At 34.0% G+C, this 15,454-nt stretch overlaps 1 protein-coding gene across 1 annotated transcript in view; it reads right to left on the minus strand.

Moving 5' to 3' along the window:
- Positions 1-15,454, minus strand: part of LOC111151119 (usherin) — a 680,307-nt gene that overhangs the window by 559,723 nt on the left and 105,130 nt on the right. The gene's annotated exons all lie outside the window — the stretch shown is intronic.

Genomic DNA, 15,454 nt, shown 5'->3' on the forward strand with positions numbered 1-15,454 from the left:
TGGACATGTAATTAAAAATTTAAAAAAGAAAACCTTATAGATATTCATGTAGCAAAGATGTCAGCATTTGGGGGGAATATTAGGGACAGACATATAAAAAGCTAAGCAGATATAAGCAAAGGAATTATTCAACATTAATTATTAAATTATTTTGCCTTTTTAAAATTATTAAATATAGGCAGAATAAAAGATTATGGATATTTTTGAAGATAGAGTCGACATGACTTGCTGGCAAATTATACATAGCTGCTAAGAGAAAGACAATTCAAAAACGATATTATGGCTTTTGACATCAACAACTGGAAGGACAGAGTTGCCATTAACTAAGATGGGAAAGGCCATGAGTGAAGCAGATTTGGAAAGAAATCAGGAGATTGGTTTGGGACACATTAAATTTGAGATACCCCTCTAGATATTGAGTATTTAATTCAAAATATGAGTGTGGAATTCACTTGAGCCTTGCCTGTGCATTGACAACATCTAACGCTAAGTATCACCAAGGGAGCAAGTAACTGCATATTTATTAGCTTAAAGGGAGGACAAAGCACAGGCATCCATGCTGATAACGCAAGGGAAGGGAAAGGTCAAGGGCAGGCCCTGACTCACTGCAGTATGGCTTCTCCTTCCAGATGCTGATGTCTACCCATTTGTAGCCTTCTCCATTACTGAGTTCCTCCCAAGTTAAAGCATGTTTCCCTCCTCTGTTATCCTATAGCATGTTATTGCTATATTATACCACCCTGCAATTTTCTAGTGTCTAACTTATAATTATATACCTCTCTAAAAATACCTCTTCCCAGGGTATGGCTGTACGCTGTATGGCTCAGCAATCAAAGGGCCATAACCTTGTGTACCTTTCTACCACCCATGGATCACCTTCTTGATGAGACCTGTCTTGACTATATATCTAAAACGGCAGGTCCCTTCCTTAAAATGCCACTCCCATGGTGTTCTACACTGTCCAGTTTCTTCCATAGCACTTTACTTAGTAAATAAATTTACTTATTCTTACACTGACTGATGTTGGTCTTTCTCATGTACTCCCCAAACCCCATTATAATGGAAGCACAGAACAGTCATTTTACCATTTGTGAAAGGCATGGACTTCATTTTACAGAAGAAACCAAACCTTAGATAGATAGGCAGTAAGTGGCCTAACTCCTAAATCCACACTCATGGCCAATGTGCTAAATTCACTCTGCTTGTGATAAGTTATAAATCTAATGATAGCAGCAGGAAGTCAGGGTAATGGCCTATGCCTGTGAGGAGAATCAGGCAAGCATTCTGGTTACTACCATTTTGTGAACTTCTCTGAAGAGCACTGATGTTTGCTAATGGCTGCTATACATTGCCTCATGACCACACTCAGGACCTCTCCATTTTGGACCACACTGCAAAAGCCTGCTGTACCGGGCTATGTAGAAATGGTAGATACACAAAGTCCATTGTGTGACAATTCAAACAATGAATTTGAGAGAGATATTTGTGACAGTCGAAAAGAGTAAGATTCTGCAATAATTGTATTAGCTTTCTCAGCTCTCCTTTCCATTAAGAGATAAAACTCCATCAAGGTGAATTCAAGGCACTGGATAACTCCTATATGATTTATTTTGTGTTTAAGGAAAATACAAAGTATGGTTTCAAAATTAATAAATTAGGTGAGCACAATCAATATATAGCAGAGGTTCTCTGTAATACACATATTTTAAGAAATCTAAAACAACACTTCTAAAACAGCAGAAATATATGTCTTCCTATGTACTCATCTGACCGGCAGTAAAAAAAAAAAAAAAAATCTAATATGCTATAGTTTACATATTCTCATTGAACTCACCAAAAGCCAATGAGATAATGCTGATGTTGCCAAGCAGAGTAAAAATTTGAAAAGCAAACTCAAACGTTTAAGAACAGGAAGTCTGCCCTGAAAATTAAAGTGGATTTAGAGGATATTGTTTGAATAGAAAGGAAATACAAATGAGGACAAAAAAAGACATCTTTTAAGCATTGAATATGCTCTTCAGAGCAGTCTTTTCTTTTGTAGAAACTAGACTTTTCTTTTATAGAAACTCATTAACTTGTATTTTCCCTGTTGGGGAACTCATGCATTCACATAGTTATTCAACAAACATTTGCTCATATATAACTATACAACACAGTATGCATCTTGTAAGTTGCACAAGGTCACGTTACAAGAGAAATACCTCCCAGTTCCCATCACTTCTTCCCTCAGAATTGTCATCAGTACCCAACAAGTACATATAGAATGATTCCTATGTATCTCTTCCTTTCCCCTAATCTATTTAATAAACTATCAAATTTTCATCTACTGTAATTCTGGTAATACTCCTGTGGCATTTTTAGGTGAAGTGGATTCTGAAAATAAGAGGACATACATTCTGTAAAAAATAATTAAAATCAAAGTCATTTTTCTTTTTATTATCACGAGGTACTAGCAATTCTACACAATGCTTCTGATATATTACTCTTCTCCAGTGGGGTGGACCACGTCCATTGCCTCCTCCACTCTAGGACATCAACCACTATGTTACTTCTGTGCTCATGGAATTCTATAGTTCTCTGTTGCTTACCTAAGAAAGTCCAAATTCCATGAGGTGGCTTCAACATGCCTTTCTAATCACTCATAACATAATGCTACCTCAGGGATGGCCCCAGAGTTTCCGAAGGTAGGGCTGGATGGCAGCAATCTGGCTGGAAATGTTGCACAAGGATTTGTTTTGTAGCTATGTTTGCCTTTTCCTTTTTTCATTTTGCACTACATCTGACTACTGTTAGAACTCTGATTCGAAGTCATAAGAGAGAACATCCTTGTTTTGTTCCTAATAGACTTGTTTTTAAATGGTCTGTCAGGTTATGGGATGAGGGCCTCACAAGATGACATGGCAAGTATATACTTCTCCTAGTTTTCTAAAAGGTTATGTAGAACTGATAGGATTTATTCCTTTACATTATGAAAGAATTCACCAGTGAAGTCATGCAGGCCTGAAGTTTTCCTTCTTGAAAGAGAATTCTGATATTTGAATTTTTATTACAAATTCAATGTCTTTAATTTGTATGAAGTATTTAGATTTTCTATTTCTTCCTAGGTTTATATGAATGTTCTATTTCTTCTTGTAATAGTTTCATGTTAACTTGTCCCTTTCACTTAGATGTCAAATTAGGAAAGAGTTATTCATGATATCAAGGTGCTTATAGAATATGCTGTAATGTCCCCCCCTTTTTTTTTTTTTACAATTTCTGATTTTAGCAATTTGCATTTTCTCTCTTTTTTTATTGATGAGTTTATCAATTTTACTAATCTTTTCAAGAAACTAACTTTGAGTTTGTTCATTCTCACTACTGTTTGTCCAATTTCTGTCCAGCTGACTTTTCAGTCTCTCTTTCCCCCTTACATCAACTTACTCTGCACTTCATTTGCTTATTTTTCCTTTCCCATTATCAATCTTCTGGCTGAGAAAGTAGTCAGCTTCACATTGATGCCTGGCTGCTTACCTGATGAAGAGTCATTTTGCCATTCATTCCCACTTGTCTTTAGGGCCTCTTTTTCAGTTTCATGAGACTAAAATTACCCATAAAGAACTGAGTTTGGATAAGTACAGGAAAAGCTGAGTTAGTGCAGTTGGGCATTGTGGTGGGTAGGTGAAAAGTGGAGGGAGGGATAGGCTTTGATGGATAAAGTAGGTTAAAAAGAGAGGAGAAAAGGGAGCCATCACATAAGAAGGCAAACAACAGGAACTTGCTTGGGTTTGCATTTTTTCCATGTGCTTTATATGTTTAAATTAGGCAGTGAAATTTGAAAGAGACCCCAGAGGAATCAGGGGTAATAATTATATGGCCACAGAGTCCTTAAGTCTTTCCAAATCCTAACATACTGACAGAACTAAATAGCAAAACTAAAAACGAAAAAATAAAAAGCCATTAATAATATTTATTTAAAAAAAAAACTAGGTGACCAGCTATCCACAGAAACCCCCAAAATGTAACAAGTGGGAAGAAACCGTCAATAGTCACAAAGACCTGCATGATATCATTATCTGTGGGAACAAAAGCAGACAGAAGTCACAGAGCACCTGACTTTTGAAGGACCTAAAAACTAGAGAACCCAAGGTGTACTGTACCGATTTGAGAATGGGCAACCAAATCTGAAAGGGGTTTCATTGACCCAACAATAGTGATTACAAGAGATCTGCAGTGGGAACTAAAGTCTGGAGTAATCCAGTTTCCATGATCTCTCAAAACAGACTAACCAGGGAACACTTCCTTGGCAAGCCCCCACACTTAGGAGAAACTATTGAGAGTGGATGGGCACAATTGATGGTTAATACAATACACAACTAAAAACAGAAAATCTGAAGTCAAGATGTGTTTATCATTGGCAATGAAAAAAAATCTTTACAAAGTTTCTCTTAAAATAACAATAGTAAACAAGACATTTCAGGGAAGAGAAATTTAATTCATTAGTTTCCGTTTCTCCTACTTAGTATTATATACATCTTGACTAGCATTGTGCCTGGTACATCATAGCATGCCTAAGATATATGTTTACTGATTAAGGACATTAATTAAAGTCAGTGGTTACATAACTGAAATGTGTTTAGGAGATACTGTCAAATATAACAAGAGTCATTAAAATCACAATTTCTACTCAATTTTGGTAGAGAATTAGTTATGACTCTAATAGATTCTTATAGACTACCTGCCCCAAATTCTTCTTCATTCAAATAAAAAAAAAACTATATATTCATAGTTTTCAAAATATTCATCTTAATCAAGCAATACCACTTTTATATACTGAAAATTTTGGAATACACAAATCTACAACACATGTTCAGTGTATTCCAAAGTTGAGTTCTTTGATTATCCACAACCAAATAACTCAAACCTATAGAATTAAAAGTCCCTGAAGGTTGAGCCCAGGAATCTTCATTTTTAAAAAGTTACACTAGAGATTCTTATGAACACTAAGATTTAAGAACTAGTGCTTGAAGTACTTGCTACCTGTTCTATCACCGCACTAACTCAAGTGGTCCTTGGGACTCAGTCTTACTCTTTTTTCTTCTTAGTTATGCATCTCATTAAATTATTGACAGGGATCACTGAGCATCAAAGAAACATCATCTTGCCGAACTGAGTCAATATTGAAGTATTTGTACTACTAATAATCTGAATGTAAATTCTGACAATAGATTTATTTTAGCATTTTTTTAAAAAGCATTTATGAAACGTCTAATCATTTGCAGCATTTCTTGTGCTTTTAAGGAAAAATACATCTATCTACCCAACCATCCAACCAACCATCCATCCATCCATCCATCCATCCATCATCTAACTATCAATTGATCTTTATACAGTATATTCTCCTGGCCAGGAACTAGCTCAGCTCTAAGATGTGGACCCTAAAATCTACTACATATTTCTAATACATATACTTCTTTCCTTAAGCTTCTGACTCCCTTAAGAAATGTCCACATTAATATAACAGGCTACTTTTGTAAGATACTCATTCCACTTCAGAAATAAATAAATGAATCTGCAGTGGTTTCTGCCACATATAAATATCACGAATTAGAGAATGCCAGGTGAATAATGCACAATGATAGTACTTGTTTCCATTTAAGCATTTTGTGATCCTGCTGTGTAGCATCTTGCTCAGCCATCGAAAATACTCATTTGAGAAAAAAGGTTTCTACCTTGGTATAAAACCAAGATGTGATTTCTTTTCCATTCTACAATGTCTATCATTTGTCAGGTTGGTATATTTTTATAGCTTCCTCTCCCCTCCAAAAGGCATTTCTGAGACACTGCTTTCCAAATTTCGCCACCATGATCTCTAAGGAGTAGTGCAAAAAGGTAAAATATTGAAGCACGCTCAAAGTCACAGTAGGAATGGAATACATTTGAGTGTTCAAGACGGAGAGTGGACAGAGGTTCCCCACACACTGTTGTTCCTAGCAATGTTACATACTTGAATGGTTTTAAGAGGAAATACTATAATTATAGTCCTTCTAGTTCTCAAAGGGGTATAATTTCATATTGTATCATTCTTTTTTTTTTTCTTTGGTTTTAGGTCTCTTTCGCTCAGAGATTAGAAGCTATAACTTGTGAATGATGCAGGCAGTATATGCCACCATATTAAATTAGAATATTTCATAAATGTCATCTGAATGTCACAACCATACAGTACAGTCTTATTGTATTCTGCTGTAAAATTAATATAGTAGTTATTAACAAGATGGTATTTTGACTTTATCAAAGTAAAATATCTCAGAAGCATTTAAAAAGTATTTACAACATGAGTAAATAAATTTTCTATATCTATCGTTAATGGTATATAGAAATATGCTGTTAGGAAAGTTAACTAGTTTAATGATCATTTGTGTCTTTATTTTGGTAAAAGTGATCAAAGTTGCTATGAATTTACACAGTAGAATGGCTGCTTACTATTATATTAGTTTGTTGAACCGGTGAAAAAGTAAATCTCAAATATACTGAGAAGAAGATGTCTATGTAAAATGATAAAGAAACTAAATAAATCGGGTCTAAAAGGAAATACCTCTACACAATATTCAAATTAGTTTATGTGTAAGATAATAAGCTGAATCTTTGGTATAAACCAAGCCTAGGGAACTATATTACCTCTTCAGTATCACCAAAATCTCCATTTGAGAATTACATTGGTTCCAAGAAATTAATTTGCCAATTATGTACACATTTTTATTTCCTAAATATTTGGAATTTTTTAATTGTTAGTATTAAATTGGTAGGATTTGGAATAATGATCCTGAAACAAATGGATGTGTTTCCATCGTACTTTTAGATAATGTGTGTAAATACCCAGAGGAGCAATCAGCTGTGTGTTCCTCTTCTGGGCCAGTGCTGGGAACAGGTATTTTAGTAAGATCCAGCATCTCTAACCTCAAGCTGAGTTTTGGAGACAAATAACATGAGTTTTGAATTTCTATTCTATCCCATTATTACTTGTGTAATCTTGAAGGAGTTACCTAATCTCTCTGAGCCTCTGTATCTGTAACTCCACAAGGGATAAATTAATAACTCCTTCACTAACTTTGGTAAGGACTGAATAAATTGACTAAAAGTGCTTCACATAATCCTTCACACATGCCAAATGTATAACAAAAGGAACCTATGAGATTTTACAGATTAGTTTTGCATTTTAAGCAATATGTCAACTACCTGACAATCTGTTTTACACATTTCAAAGTGTGGCCCTCTCCTACATAGCACCAAAACTTCATGCAGGTAGATCAAGGTGGAGACCAGTCCTTCAGCTCTCCAGGAGCTTAAATATTCCCCAGTCCTGCATGATGCTGAGGAACTAGGGTCCTTGCCACTGGTTCACCCTTGATGCTGGGAGTGCATCTGACTCTGGAAATGATCAGCACATTAGTCTGGCAGGAGAAGGGAGGCTACCTATAATCTGTTCTGAATAAATCAGTATCATACACACACACACACACACACACACACACACACACACACACACACAGCACCAGTGATGTAGTGACTGTCTTTTTAAAACAAACTTACCATACCTTTATCTTTCACCTTGCATGCAAGCTGTTCTCCTCCCACCCATATCTAGTCCTTTTTTGCTGACATGTGCCAACACAGTTTTAGCACACCAGCTTCCACTGGGACCTCTGCCGCTAAACAGAGTTTACCCCCAGGCAGGCCCTGCCTCCAATATTAATGGTCTGATAACCCCAAGGTTCTGATGAGGTACTATATTCTCGGGGTTTCTATTAAACAGAAGTTACTGTGTTCTATATGTAGAAGAGAACATCCTTCTTATTCTCGGGCTACCTTCTGTCATATAGACACTGAGCAGAGATGGCTGGCTCTTCATCAAGACCCTTTCTCCTCTTTCATAGTACACAGTTGTATTTAGGAAGTGGCTCCCTAGCTGGGGGCAATATTTTTGTACCCTTCCACAAAACTACTGTAGGCATGTAACTAGCTCTCAAAAACAGAGTGATAACAGAAGCGATGTATGCCTTTTTTGGACAAAGACCTTCAGGAGGTGAAAGTTATTTCTCCACATTGCCTTTTCCTTTTCTAGAGGAAGGCAGAGCCAGACAATAGAATTTGGCTATGTCCCTGAACTGTCTTCTGGAGGAGAGCCACCAACCAGCCGGGAACTTGGAGAAGTTCTGTGAACAGGAAATAAACTCCTATATTGGTTGGACCACTAGCAATTTGGGGATCAATTTGTTATATCTGTTAGTTTATCCTAACTACTATCAAGTAGTAAAGCAATGGACCTTGTATCCTATTATCCTACACTTGTTAAATCAATATTCAGCATCCCTGCCAATTCTGTTTTCACTGTTGATCTAGCCCTGGGGTATTATTTGGTCACGTTTTATACCGTAACCCTTGGGAGAAGAGAATTCCCAAGGAGATGCTAGGTGTGTTCAAACCCATGTAACTCAAAGTAGCCTGAGGGTGGGAACCTCACCTCAGTTATAGCTCCATCCATTTTACCTCCAGCAAGTTTGTACGAGCATTTATTATTGATCAGATCCATGTTCCCCCTGTTTTTCCATTTATACCCTAGTACTTTTGTTCTTATCCTTGGCATCTAGCCCTCTACATTCTCAGATTAGCCAATTAAAACTCAGCTTTCCAGTGGCAAGAGAAATATTATTACTCATCTCTCCTTAAGTCTCTGAATGAGAGACCACAAATTTGTCCAAGTTTTCAAGTCTTTCTTCAAGTTCTAGATAAACTTCCCATCTTTCATATCCTTCACTATCCTAATGTTTATAGCCAATATCCATACATCATACTATTCAGGGTCACACTTTTCACAGACTGAAGAAATGTGTGCATTATTTCTATTTTTACACCTTAATATGTGGGTAACACAAAATATAAGGTAATATATTTCTGGAAAATTCACACAGTGACTTTTGGACATATTGTGGTAATTGATGACAAATACCTAGTTCTGAGCAGATGAGAAAGCACTGATGAACTGCAGGAAATGGTACATTATGTAGAGAAAGTGTATTCTGCTCCATTTTTTAAATGTGTTTCCTTGAAAATTATCCCTTTGGCAGAACAATCAATTTTCGTGAGTAGGGTCCTATTCCTCATGATTCCATCTTCTTTGGGTCGGACCCAGAAATACTTCCTTCATTGATGCCTTTCCATTTCATTTAATTCATTCCAACCCCTAGTCTCCTGCCTTATTAATCTATTTTTTAATGTCTCTTAATCATCTCTCTCTGTTCTGGCTCTATTGCAGCAGTCTACTGATGCCTTAGTGAGCATTACAATCAACCATTCTTCTTTCTTTTTATATAATTACAACTATATTTTCAGTTTTCAGCCAACTTTCAGATTTCCTTACTGGTTTTTTTTTTTTCCCCCATTTTTTTTTTTAATCACTTAGTTTAGATTCTAATTCTGAGGACACAGCTCAGAGTACAGTTCGACTATAATTTAACAGAAGCTTGGTTGTATGGAAAACCTAGAAAACCATTTGCTTTTAAGATAGGATTCAGAAGACAGAACAGAGTAAGTCCATTCCTGTCCAACTGTATACACTTATGCATAAGAACACATTCATGTTTACCCCCTTTCTCTCTGACACACCTACATCCCGCTTCTTTTGTGTATACATCTTTGAAAGTGTTTTAGCAACTTGGTTATTAAAGAGTGTTCCATAGATCAGCCACAATGGCAACATATGGGGACTTCTACAAATGCATATTCTTGGTCCTCAATCCAGACTTCCTGAATTAGAATCCGCCTTCTTAAAAGACATCTGAGATATTGACAGACACATGAGAAGTTTGAGAAGCACCACTCTGGGTGATCTCCCATGTCTCAACTGTTACAGCTTAACTCATGGTTTCTTAGATCCAAGAACACATAAAGGGCAGGGGCAGAGAAAGGGTAGATTAGAGCCAATTTGCTCCCACCTTGAATAAGGAGCAGACTGGGCTCTCTCTATATATATGTACATTAAGAATGAGTTCATAGACTCTTTTCTAATACCTCAGAATGCTTTTATTTTTTTATTATTTTTATTTTATTTTATTTTTTTAAGCATCGTCTGGGTATGAGGCTCTATCTAGTTCTTCTAAACTTAAGTCATAGTAGATGAGGAAAAAAAAGAACAGTCAATTTCTAATTCAGAAAAGATGTCAAGTAACTCAGGCACTGACTTCAAAAGAAACAAGAAGGAAGTTCAGTTACATCCTGGGAAACTTGCATTATAAGTATCTGTGCTAATAGCCAAGGCTGGTTTTAAGATAAATGGACCTACTTTTCCCCAGCATAGTGAATTTTCATCTTTTTTTAACTCACATACAGCTTTTAGGTCTGATGAAGGTACTGAAAACTCTTCCTCAGAGAAACATAAACAAACAAATACACAGATACATTACTACATAAATTTAAAGTTATATATGGATGGCCTAAAACTTATCCATGGTAGCCCAGGGATCCAAGGACTCTATATTAAGGACTTCACAATAATAGCAATGACTCTTTTCCATTTTCCCCTCTCCTATTAATATTAATACTATTATTACGCTTTAAATGTTCTATGTGTCTTGACTTTGGCATCTGTATTTTTAGTTTAGTGACTCAGAGCATTACTTCATGCCATTCTCAAGATCTTGGCACTCACATGAGGAAGAATTATAACATTTCTTATGGAAGAATAAGGCAAACATGCCATATCTTATGAGATTGGATTGAGTTTCAAATGACAACTGCCAAAGGGAAAGTTCCCTTCCAGAACACAGAGCGCACGACACCGTCACTCAGGCCATTTGGGGCTGGCTTGATTCCTAAGTTATTATAACAAAATGAGACTTGAACTACTGCCTAATTTCCTTGTATGCTCCCTAATATTATTAAGGATTGCAATTGCATGAATTTTTAAAATGTCCTTGAATTCAATTTTTCAGTTTATAATTCTGACATTGTTGACAACTTTTTTAGTGTGTGTTCTGCTATCCCATTGAAAATGATAAAAAACTCACATTTTTAAGAAATCTTTTATTAGATTATTTAGCCAAGATGTATTTGACACTATATTTCCATACCTAATAATAATCCATATTCTTTGTGTCTGTACTTAGAACATAAGAAAATAATAAAATCAAGGTAAATATGAATGTGGTTTAGAGATAGTGTGGTGGTTTTAAATTCACAAAACCATTCTATCAATGTGTCTTCTCCCAGATTCTTAAATATTCCTCTCTGTCTACATAGCATATTCAATGAAAATTCCCTTTATTTCTGTCTGACTATAAAAATTACCAACAAAGCAAATTAGGGAGAGAAAAAAGTAAAAAGGAAAAATGTTTTCAAAACAAAGAAAATTTGTTAACATTTTAAGGTATGTTTTTCCTTTTATTCATTTTTAAAGTAGATTTTTGTACATGGAAAATATTATATGGAAGTATCTCTTAAAGAGCTTTTTTTCCTCCTGTCCTTAATCCCACTCCTGAGATCAAAGTACATGTTGTAATAAATGTCCGTGTTGTTTTTCTTCTTAGCACGGAATATATCTCATTGAGTGTGTATACCACATTTATCCATTTATCAGCTAATGGACATATGGATTATTTCTACATTTGATTATTATGAATAACGTAGCAATGAATGTTTGAACAAGATTATGTAAGGATATATATTTTCATTTTGTTTGGGTATATACCTAGGAGACAAAGTACTGGGTCATATGGTAACTCTACATTTAATATTTTGAAAAACACAAGACTGTGTTGTGATGGTGTGAAATAGTAATCTAACTTCATTCTTTTGCATATGGATATGAAATTTTCCCAATATCCTATGTTGAAAAGACTTTTCTTTCTTCATTGACACCCTTGTCAAAAGTCAGCTGAATGTAAAAGTGAGGATTTATTTCTAGACTCTCAACACTATCCTAGTGATTGATCGATCTTTCTATCATTTATCTATCCATCTACCTCCTTAAACCACATTACACTGTCTTGATCACTGTGACGTTATAGTAAATTTTGAAATTGGAAAGTGTGAGTCTTCCAACTCTTTTCTTTTTTGAGATTGTTTTGTCCATTTTTAAGTGCCTTGAATGTCCTTATAAATGTTGGCAAAGAAGCCAGGTAGGCTTTAAGAGGGTTGCGTTGAATCTGTAGATCATTTTGTAGAGCATTAAAATACTAAGGTTCCAACATATGAACATGTATGTCTTTCCATTTACTTATGTCTTTAAATTCTTTGAACAATATTTTGTATTCTTTAGAATGTTTTAGACTTCTTTTATTAAATATATTCCTAAGTATTTCATTCTCTTGATGCTATTTAAATAAAGTTGTGTGCTTAATTCCAAGATTGTTCATTGCAAATGCACTGATATACCACTGATTTTTGTATATTGATCTTATATTCTGCAACCTTGCAGAACCTTGCTGTTTATTGGTCCTGATAGCTTTTTAATTAATTCCTTGGAATTTTTTTGCCTACAAGATTATGTTATATACAAACAGAGGTAATTTCATTTCTTTCTTTTCAATCTGGATGACTTATATTTCATTTTCTTGCCTAATTTTCCTGGTTAGAACTGGCAGTACAATGTTGAATAGAAGTGATAATAGGGGACACTGTTTTCTTTTTCCTAATCTTAGGGAGAAAGTACCCAGTTTTTCACTGAAGTAGGGATGTATTATTTTTAGCTCTCCACTGGTTATTTTTTAGAAAACTAAATAACATACTTAATAACACCTACTGACTTTCTACTTTAAAGATAGAGACAATAATGCATGTTAAGTCTCTTCTATTTCTCCTTTTTAATTCATCATCTTCAAATTTATATCTATCCATCCATGTACAGAAATTCAATTTTATATTAGTTTTGCTTCATATTATAGCCATTCTGTCTTCTATTCTTTGCCTATTGGTTGAGCTTTATACCCAATATATACAAAATTGACTGTCATTTTGGCATATAAATGTTATGATCACAAAACAAAAAAATTGATTTAAAACATAAAAATTCAGCAAATATTTAAATAAAGAAAACATGCTTCAAGACTGTAAAGATCACAGATTCTTTTAAAATATATTTTGACTTATACTTACTTCTTTGGATCATAATGGTCTGTCATTTCTTGTGTCTAATACTGCCCCCTCTTTATTGCCTTTTCATTTTCTTAAGAGATTCTTTTGAGAGCAAAAATCTTAATGTTAATGAGGTCTAGCATATCAGTATTTTTCTTTTATGGATTATATATTTAGTGTCATGTCTAAGGACTCTAAAAAGTCCTTATGTCCCCCCAATTTTCTCTTTTGTTATACCTTAAAAGTTGTATTTGTTTACATTTTACTTTTTAATCTTTAATTCATTTAGTGTTAATTTCTGTGAATATGCAGTGTTAGAGGGTCACTTGTTGAAAGACTATCTTTCCTCCACTGAATTACTTTTGTACCTTCATCAAAAATTGGTTGGTCATATTTATGTGGGATTTTATCTGATTTCTCTATTCTAGTACATTGATTTATTTGTCTATCCTTCCCCAACACCACACAATCTTGATTAACATAACTATATAATAAGCCTTGCAATTGGGTAGAATGATTCCTCCCATTTTATTCTCCTGTTTAAGGTTATTTTAGCTACACTGAAACTTATATGCAAATGTTATATCTTTAATATACAAATACAATAAAAACATTTAAAAACTGTATAATATTTATGAAACACTCTTTCTAAAATATAGTATCTTATAATATTTCCATATAAATTTTAGTGTCTTATTATCTATTATCTACAGAAAGATCTTTTTGGGATTATGATAGGCATTTTCTATAATAACTTGTATATTACTTTGCAAAATATAACTTGTATGTTACTTTGTCTGGTTTTGATATCAGGATAATACATACTTTCATGAAATGAGTTAAGAAGTCACTCCCCATCTTTGATTTTGCTCTAATAGATACAGACCTCATGTTAATTACTCTAAATTTTTGGTAGAATTTTATAGTGAAATAATTTTTTTGTAAATTTTAAATTATGAATTAAATTTCTTAATAGTTGTAGGGTTATTCAAATTATTGATCTCATAATGGGTGAGGAGGTAATTTATACTTTTTGAAAAAGTGCTCCATTTCACCAAAGTAGTAAAATGTATGTGTGTAGAAGTGTTGGTAGTTATTTCCTTATTATACTGTAATGTATGCAAGGTGTGTAGCGATACTTCTTATTTCATTTCTGTTACTAGTAATCTGGGTTTTCTCTTTTTTGTCAGTCCTGGAAGAAGCTTGTAAATTTTAGTTATCTTTCCAAAGATCCATTCTTTTCATTGATTTTCCTTATTTTCTGTTTAAATTTTATTTTATTTTTAACTTAATTTTATTTTTTTCAGTGTTCCAAAATTCATTGTTTTGATTAGCTTTATGATATCATTTATTCTGTTTGCTTAGAGATTATTTCATTCTTCTTTTCCTATTTCCTGAAGTGGAAATTCAGATTATTAATTTGAGACTTTAATCTTTCCTAAGCCAGTACCAAATGGTATAAAATTCCCTTGTATCACGTAGAAATTGTCTTTGTCTTTAAAATTTTTTTTTTTTTAGAAATTGTCTTTGTTAATGATTTTTCTACTACCCAGCTTTCTAATAAGACATACTATTCTTTTATTAACACACTATAGGCCCTCTGAAGTTTTTCAAATCTTTATTTTGGCCTACTTTATATTTGGCTTTTGTTTAATGTTAGAGCAGTTTTTAATGTATGCTGAAAGTTATAAAACCAATATAATTCGCCTTGAACTTAGTATCTTCATGCTTTAACTTAATTTATTTTTCTTTAACTAGATTGTGAGCTTACATTCCTAGCCAGTGCATTTTCAATTATTTACAAGGGAATATGTAATTATTAAAAATTAATACAATCATTGAATTGATTCTTTAAAGTAAATTTGCCCTTTATATATTGTTATATGTTAGTATTATCGGAACAAGTAAAAAGCTCCAGCTGATACCACATTTAAATACAAAGCTGCTTTTTCTGGCTTGAGGTAGGCTATGCTATACAGCCCCAGGTCATTTAGAATCTGTGTTCATGTAGGTCAAACTTCAATATTCGTAATAATGTTTTAAAAAGTATAAAATTATAAAAACCCATTGTATTGTTAAGAGAGAAGTTTGGAATAAGAAATTTAGAAGTGGGGCTATCACAATTTCCATTTGGATCTATGTGTAAGTGACCTTCGTTATCCTATCTTCTATGGAACTTAGGAGGGAAACCATTCTTTTTTAATAACTTTTATTAATATTAATTCACCAATAATACCAAGACACATGCAGAGTTCACTTCCTAGTTTACTTGGAATCACCTCCCTCTCAATATTTTTGACAACTTTAAAATTAAAAATAAAATGAGCCTTTCTTATATGCAAAGGACCAC

This window comes from Enhydra lutris, unplaced genomic scaffold, assembly GCF_002288905.1.
Source record: "Enhydra lutris kenyoni isolate GAN:26980312 unplaced genomic scaffold, ASM228890v2 scaffoldscaffold25, whole genome shotgun sequence".
In the NCBI taxonomy this organism is placed as follows: domain Eukaryota; kingdom Metazoa; phylum Chordata; class Mammalia; order Carnivora; family Mustelidae; genus Enhydra; species Enhydra lutris.